Source organism: Triticum dicoccoides, chromosome 3B (genome assembly GCF_002162155.2).
Source record: "Triticum dicoccoides isolate Atlit2015 ecotype Zavitan chromosome 3B, WEW_v2.0, whole genome shotgun sequence".
NCBI lineage: Eukaryota > Viridiplantae > Streptophyta > Magnoliopsida > Poales > Poaceae > Triticum > Triticum dicoccoides.
The window spans coordinates 374,973,758-374,982,266 of NC_041385.1; positions in this window are offsets into that span (position 1 = coordinate 374,973,758).

Sequence of the window (8,509 nt, forward strand, 5' to 3'; positions counted from 1 at the left end):
GAGGGCCGGAGGCCGGAGCGGCCGAGGCGGCGGCGGCGGAGATCCGCGGCTGCGGGCCGAGCGCGGGCTGCGGCCGGAGGCGGCGCGGGACCGCGGCGGCGGGGCGCGGGGTGCGGCCTGGGAGCGAGCGCGGGAGGGCCCGCGGCGGGCCTCGCGGGCCGGCGGCGGGGCTGGCGCGGCGGCCGGAGCGGCGCCACGTGGCGCGTCTTGATTCGTCCGGGCGCGGCGGGCGGACGTGTCCGGCTCGCCCGGACGTGTCCGGCGTCGGAGAGGGAATATTGCTAGGGTTTCGCCCGTGAATTTCGGAGGGGGAGGCATATTTATAGGTAGAGGGAGCTAGGGGTGTCCAAATAAGGTGTAGTTTTCGCCCACACGATCGTGATCAAACGACCGAGAGCATGGAGGGGAGTTAGATGGGTTATTGGGCTGTTTTGGAGGGGTGTTGGGCTGCAACTTAAAAGAGGCCTTTGCGGATATGCGGATAACCGTTGGAGTACCAAACGAGCTCCAAATGACCCGAAACTTGACAGGTGGTCTACCGGTGCTATACCAGGGCCACTTGGCAAGGCTCGGTCCATTCCGAGAACGTTTAACACACGCACATGAAAAGAGACAAGAGGGGTGCGCCGGTGCACGTGGGAGTGTCGGATTGCGAAACGGACAACGGGGAAAAATGCTCGGATGCATGAGACGAACATGTATGCAAATGAGATGCACATGATGACATGATATGATATGCATGACATAAATAAAATGCAAAACAGAAGACAAAACCCAACCACAGAGGGAATAGAATATCACATAGCCAAAAATGGCAAGAGTTGGAGTTACAAAGATGGAAAGTTACATCCGGGGTGTTACATATCCTCAGATAAGGTCTCCTCGAGATCTTCATCATGGTTGCTAGTCTCCAGAGTCACGTGTGACAAAGACCTCTGGGACCCTAGTCTCTTGGGAGGAAGACTGTGGGACCTGAGTCCCCTTGGAGGAAGACACTAGGACCCGAGGCTTGGTGACCAGAGGCTCGTCGACCCGTGGCTCAGCGACCAGAGGCTCGTTGTCCCGAGGCTCGTGGACCGGAGTCCAACACAGGTCCAGGTTAGACGGGTCCACCTGAGATGGAGCACTCCGGTGCTCCGGAGACTCAGCGGGGAGTGGCGGTGAGGAAGGCAGAACAACCTTCCTACCTCTACTAGCTCCCCGTCCACCTCTACCTGCAACCCTCTTCTTCCCCCGACCTCCTCTCCTGGCCAAAGAAGAAGCGCCCGCTGAAGGTGCTGGGAGCGTGTGCATGCTGTCTACTAATGCGTCTTCAACATATCTATAATTTTTTATTGTTCCATGCTATTATATTACCCCTTTTGGATGTTTATGGGCTTTATTTTACACATTTATATCATTTTTGGGACTAACCTACTAACCGGAGGCCCAGCCCGTATTGCTGTTTTTTTTTGCCAATTTCAGTATTTCAAACAAAAGGAATATCAAACGGAGTCCAAGCGGAATGAAACCTTCGGGAGCGTGATTTTTGGAACGAACATGATCCATAGGACTTGGAGTGCAAGTCAAGAAGCAGTCGAGGCCTCCACGAGATAGGAGGGCCCCCCTATAGAGCGCGCCCCCTGTCTCGTGGGCCCCTCGGGCGGCCACCGACGTACTTCTTCCTCCTATATAAGCCTACGTACCCCAAAAACATCCAGGGAGCCAACGAAACACAATTTCCACCGCCGTAACCTTCTGTATCCGCGAGATCCCATCTTGGAGCCTTCATCGACGCTCTGCTAGAGGGGGAATCATCCACGGAGGGCTTCTATATCAACACCACAGCCCCTCCGATGAGTTGTGAGTAGTTTACCACAGACCTACGGGTCCATAGTTATTAGCTAGATGGCTTCTTCTCTCTTTTTGGATCTCAATACAATGTTCTCCCCCTCTCTTGTGGAGATCCATTCGATGTAAACTCTTTTTGCGGTGTGTTTGTCGAGATCTGATGAATTGTGGGTTTATGATCAAGTTCATCTATGAATAATATTTGAATCTTCTCTGGATTCTTTTATGTATGATTGAGTTATCTTTGCAAGTCTCTTTGAATTATCAGTTTGGTTTGGCCTACTAGATTGATATTTCTTGCCATGGGAGAAGTGCTTAGCTTTGGGTTCAATCTTGCGGTGTCCTTTCCCAGTGACAGCAGGGGAAGCAAGGCACGTATTGTATTGTTGCCATCGAGGATAAAAAGATGGGGTTTATATCATATTACTTGAGTTTATCCATCTACATCATGTCATCTTGCTTAATGCGTTACTCTATTCTTTATGAACTTAATACTCTAGATGCAGGCCGGAGTCGGTTGATGTGTGGAGTAATAGTAGTAGATACAGGCAGGAGTCGGTCTACTTATTGCGGACGTGATGTCTATATACATGATCATGCCTAGATAATCTCATAATTATTCACTATTCTATCAATTGCTCGACAGTAATTTGTCCACCCACCGTAATACTTATGCTATCTTGAGAGAAACCACTAGTGAAACCTATGGCCCCCGGGTCTATCTCTTATCATATTTGCTTTCAATCTACTTTTATTTGCATCTTTACTTTTTGCATCTATATTATAAAATAGTAAAAATATATTTATCTTATCATACTATCTCTATGAGATCTCACTTTTGCAAGTGGCCGTGAAGGGATTGACAACCCCTTTATTGCGTTGGTTGCGAGTTCTTTGTTTGTTTGTGTAGGTGAGTGGGATTTTTGAGGAGCCTCCTACTGGATTGATACCTTGGTTCTCAAAAACTAAGGGAAATACTTACGCTACTATTGCTGCATCACCCTTTCCTCTTCAAGGAAAACCAACGCAAGCTCAAGACGAAGAAAGAAGGATTTCTGGCGCCGTTGCCGGGGCGGTCTTCGCTCAAGTCAAGACATACCAAGTACCCATCACAAACTCATCTCCCTCGCATTTACATTATTTGCCATTTGCCTCTCGTTTTTCTCTCCCCCACTTCACCCTTGCCATTTTATTCGCCCTCTCTTTCCCAATCTCCTCCTCTCTTTCGCTTGCCCGTTGTTTACTCGTCGTTATGTCTAGTTCCTTGTCCGCTCCTATGTCTCCCGAGTTTGAAGTTCTTCACTTCAAGCAAAGGCAAGGAGAAAACTTAAAATATGCTTGCTATAGGATGATGGAATCTTATCGCAAGTGCACCCTAGAGGTGAACTTTAGAATTCTTCTTCGCAATTTTTATGTTGGGTTAAATATGACACATAGACATCTCTTGGATTGCATTGCCAAGGGAAATTTTATTGAAATTGATCCTAGTATTGCTCATGAAATTATGTAGGGAATAGTGGGAATGCTACCTCAAAAGGGAGGATCACATCCTACCCAAGAAGAAACACAAGTGTTTGGAAAGATTTGTGAAGTAACAATTTTTTTACAAAAGTCTCTTGAGCCTCTTAAAATTGTTAGCGGAAATCTTCACCGCATGAATATGTTGAATACTCTTTGCAATAAGCCGTTGGATTCTTTAGATCTAAAAATTTCCGAGTATGAAGGGGAGCGAAAAGAACCTCCCGGATTCGAACATGACTCCGCTAAAAAACTGAAAATCAAAGATGGCACTACTTAGATCTATCTTCGCTTTTATGCCAAGCTAGGGGCGTTAAACGATAGCGCTAGTTGGGAGGCAACCCAATTTTCTTTATGTTTTTTGTTTTTGTTCCTGTTTAGTAATAAATCTTGCATCTACCTTCTGTTTAGATGTGTTTTTATCTTTTAGTTAGTGTTTGTGCCAAGTAGAACCTATATGATAACCTACGATGATAGTTGATTTGATTCTGCTGAAAAACAGAAACTTTGCGCGCACGAATTTAGTTTTGTTAAATCACATAAACATGCTTTTGCGTTGATTATTTTTGCTGCTGATCAATAAACAAATTGTCCAGGACTTCCTATTTTGGTAGTAGTTTTAGAGTTATAGAAGTTTGCGTTAGTTATAGATTTCTACAGACTGTTCTGTTTCTGACAGATTCTGTTTTTCGTGTGTTGTTTGCTTATTTCAATGCATCTATGGCCAGTAAATTAGTTTATAAACCATAGAGAAGTTGTATTACAGTAGGTTTAACACCAAAATAAATATAGAATGAGTTCATTACAGTACCTTATGTGGTGGTTTTGTTTTCTTTCACTAACGGAGCTTATAAGATTTACTATTGAGTTTTGTGTTGTGAAGTTTTCAAGTTTTGGGTAAAGCTTTTATGGAATATGGAATAAGGAGTGGCAAGAGCCTAATCTTGGGGATGCCCATGGCACCCCAAGATATTCAAGGATAGCCAAAAGCCTAATCTTGGGGATGCCCCGGGAAGGCATCCTCTCTTTCGTCTTCGTTCATTGGTAACTTTACTTGGAGCTATATTTTTATTCGCCACATGATATGTGTTTTGCTTGGAGCGTCGTGTATTATATTAGTATTTGCTTTTTAGTTTACCACAATCATCCTTGCTGTACACACATTTTGGGAGAAGCCTATTTGATTAGAATTTGCTAGAATACTGTATGTGCTTCACTTATATCTTTTGAGCTTGATAGTTTTTGCTCTAGTACTTCACTTATATCTTTTAGAGGACGGTGGTGACTTAATCTTGAAGAAATTCCTAGTCTCTCATGCTTCACTTATATCTTTTTAAGAGTCTTTTAGAACAGCATGGTATTTGCTATGGTTATAAAATTGGTCCTAGAATGGTAGGAATCCAAGTTGGGTATAATAAATACTATCATAGGAAGTGAATTGGATGCTATGATCAATTTGATACTTGATAATTTTTCTGAGATATGGTGGTAGTGATATTAAAGTCATGCTAGTCGGGTGATTATGAATTTAAAGAATGCTTGTGTTGAAGTTAGCAAGTCCCATAGCATGCACGTATGGTTAAAGTTGTGTAACAAATTTGAAACATGAAGTGTACCAGGCTTGTGCATCCTTATGAGTGGCGGTCAGGGACAAGCGATGGTCTTTTCCTACCAATCTATCCCCCTAGGAGCATACACGTAGTACTTGATTTTTGATGACTTATAAATTTTTGCAATAAGTATATGAGTTCTTTTTACTAATGTTGAGTCCATGGATTATACGCACTTTTACCTTTCCACCATTGCTAGCCTCTTCGGTACCGTGCATTGCCCTTGCTCACCTTGAGAGTTGGTGCAAACTTTGCCGGTGCATCCAAACCCCGTGATACGATACGCTCTATCACACATAAACCTCCTTATATCTTCCTCAAAACAGCCACCATACCTACCCATTATGGCATTTCCATAGCCATTCCGAGATATATTGCCATGCAACTTTCCACCGTTCCGTTTATCATCATCATGACATACTTTAATTTTGTCATATTGCCATTGCATAATCATGTAGTTGATATCGTATTTCTGGCAAAGCCACCATGCATATTTTTTCATACATGTCACTCTTTATTCATTGCACCATCCCGGTACACCGCCGGAGGAATTCATATAGAGTCATATCTTGTTCTAGTTTCGAGTTGTAATTCATATGTTGTAATCAATGAAAGTGTGATGATCATCATTATTAGAGCATTGCCCAAAGAAAAAAAGTAAAAAAAGAAAGGCCAAAAAAAAGGAAAGGCCCAAAAAAAGAAAAAAAGAAAAAAAAATAAAAAGAAAAAAAATAAAAAGGGCAATGTTACTATCTCTTTTTCCACACGTGTGCTTCAAAGTAGCACCTTGTTCTTCATGTAGTGAGTCTCATATATTGTGCTTCAAAGTAGCACCGTGTTTTTCATATAGTGAGTCTCATAAGTTGTCTTTTTCATACTAGTGGGAATTTTCATTATAGAACTTGGCTTGTATATTCCTATGATGGGCTTCGTCAAATGCCCTAGGTCTTCGTGAGCAAGCAAGTTGGATGCACACCCACTAGTTTTCTTTTATTGAGCATTCATTAATAGCTCTAGTGCATCTGTTGCATGGCAATCCCAACTCCTCATGTTGACATCAATTGATGGCCATCTCCATATCCCATTGATTATCCTCGTCAATGTGAGACTTTCTCCTTTTTTGTCTTCTCCACACAATCTCCATCATCATATTCTATTCCACCCATAGTGCTATATCCATGGCTCACGCTCATGTATTGCGTGAAGGTTGAAAAAGTTTGAGATTATTTAAGTATGAAACAATTGCTTGGCTTGTCATCGGGGGTATAGAAGTTGGGAACATATTTGTGTGACAAAAATGAAGCATAGCCTAACTATATGATTTTGTAGGGATGAACTTTCTTTTGCCATGTTATTTTGAGAAGACATGATTACTTTGATTAGTATGCTTGAAGTGTTACTATTTCTTTTATCAATATGAACTTTTATTTTGAATCATTTGGATCTGAACATTCATGCCACAATAAAGAAAATTACATTGAGAATTATGCTAGGTAGCATTCCACATCAAAAATTTCTTTTTTATCATTTACCTACTCGAGGACGAGCAGGAATTAAGCTTGGGGATGCTTGATACGCTCCAACGTATCTATAATGTTTGATTGTTCCATGATATTATATTACCCATTTTGGATGTTTATGGTCTTTATTTTACACATTTATATCATTTTTGGACTAACCAACTAACCGGAGGCCCAGCCCGTATTGCTGCTTTTTTGCCTATTTCAGTATTTTAAAGAAAAGGAATATCAAACGGAGTACAAACGGAATGAAACCTTCGGGAGCGTGATTTTTGGAACGAAGGTGAACCAGAGGACTTGGAGTGCAAGTCAAGAAGCAGTCGAGGCCTCCACGAGATAGGAGGGCACCCCCCTGTCTCGTGGGCCCCTCGGGCGGCCACCGACATACTTCTTCCTCCTATATAAGCCTACGTACCCCGAAAACATCCAAGGAGGCAACAAAACACAATTTCCACCGCTGTAACCTTCTGTATCCGCGAGATCCCATCTTGGAGCCTTCGTCGGCGCTCTGCCGGAGGGGGAATCGACCACGGAGGGCTTCTACATCAACACCATAGCCCCTCCGATAAGTTGTGAGTAGTTTACCATAGACCTACGGGTCCATAGTTATTAGCTAGATGGCTTCTTCTCTCTTTTTGGATCTCAATACAATGTTCTCCCCCTCTCTCATGGAGATCTATTCGATGTAAACTCTTTTTGCGGTATGTTTGTCGAGATCCGACGAATTGTGGGTTTATGATCAAGTTTATCTATGTAATATTTGAATCTTCTCTGAATTCTTTTATGTATGATTGAGTTATCTTTGCAAGTCTCTTTGAATTATCAGTTTGGTTTGGCCTACTACATTGATCTTTCTTGCCATGGGAGAAGTGCTTAGCTTTGGGTTCAATCTTGCGGTGTCCTTTCCCAGTGACAGCAGGGGCAGCAAGGCACGTATTGTATTGTTGCCATCGAGGATAAAAAGATGGGGTTTATATCGTATTACTTGAGTTTATCCCTCTACATCATGTCATCTTGCTTAATGCGTTACTCTGTTCTTTATGAACTTAATACTCTAGATGCAGGTAGGAGTCGGGCGATGTGTGGAGTAATAGTAGTAGATGCAGGCAGGAGTCGGTCTACTTGTTGTGGACGTGATGCCTATATACATGATCATGCCTAGATAATCTCATAATTTTTCGTTATTCGCTCGACAGTAAATTGTTCACCCACCGTAATACTTATGCTATCTTGAGAGAAGCCACTAGTGAAACATATGGCCCCCGGGTCTATCTCTTATCATATTTGCTTTCAATCTACGTTTATTTGCATCTTTACTTTTTGCATCTATATTATAAAATACCAAAAATATATTTATCTTATTATACTATCTCTATTAGTTCTCACTTTCACAAGTGGCCGTGAAGGAATTGACAACCCCTTTATTGCGTTGGTTGCGAGTTCTTTGTTTGTTTGTGTAGGTGTGTGGGACTTTTGAGGAGCCTCCTACTGGATTGATACCTTAGTTCTCAAAAACTGAGGGAAATACTTACGCTACTATTGCTGCATCACCCTTTCCTCTTCAAGGAAAACCAAGGCAAGCTCAAGACGAAGCATCTACCGGCGCACTTAGAAGGTTCTGGGGTGGAATAACAACACCCCTCTGATGCGCGGAGGTAGGAGGCTCGGAGCGCTCTCGACCCAAGCCCTCCATCTGTCAACACCTGCAATGATAAAGAGTAAACGAAATTAGTAAAACATAAACATAATAAAAAAATAGTGTGTATCGTCATCATGAACATAATAATAAAATTCGGGGTGTAGTTTTTGGGGTCGGGGTGTTGGTGGTGTCGTGTCGGGGTGCTGTGTCAGGGTCGGGGTGCCCCTCGGCAACCTCGACCATCGGCAACCCGCGGGGGCCGGGGTATCGTGTCGGGGGTCGGGGTGTCGGTGGTGTCGTGTCGAGGGTCGAGGGGTCGGGGTGTCAGGGTGTCGTGTCGAGGGTCGAGCGGTCGGGGTGTTGGGGTGTCGTGGTCGAGGGTCGAGGGGTCG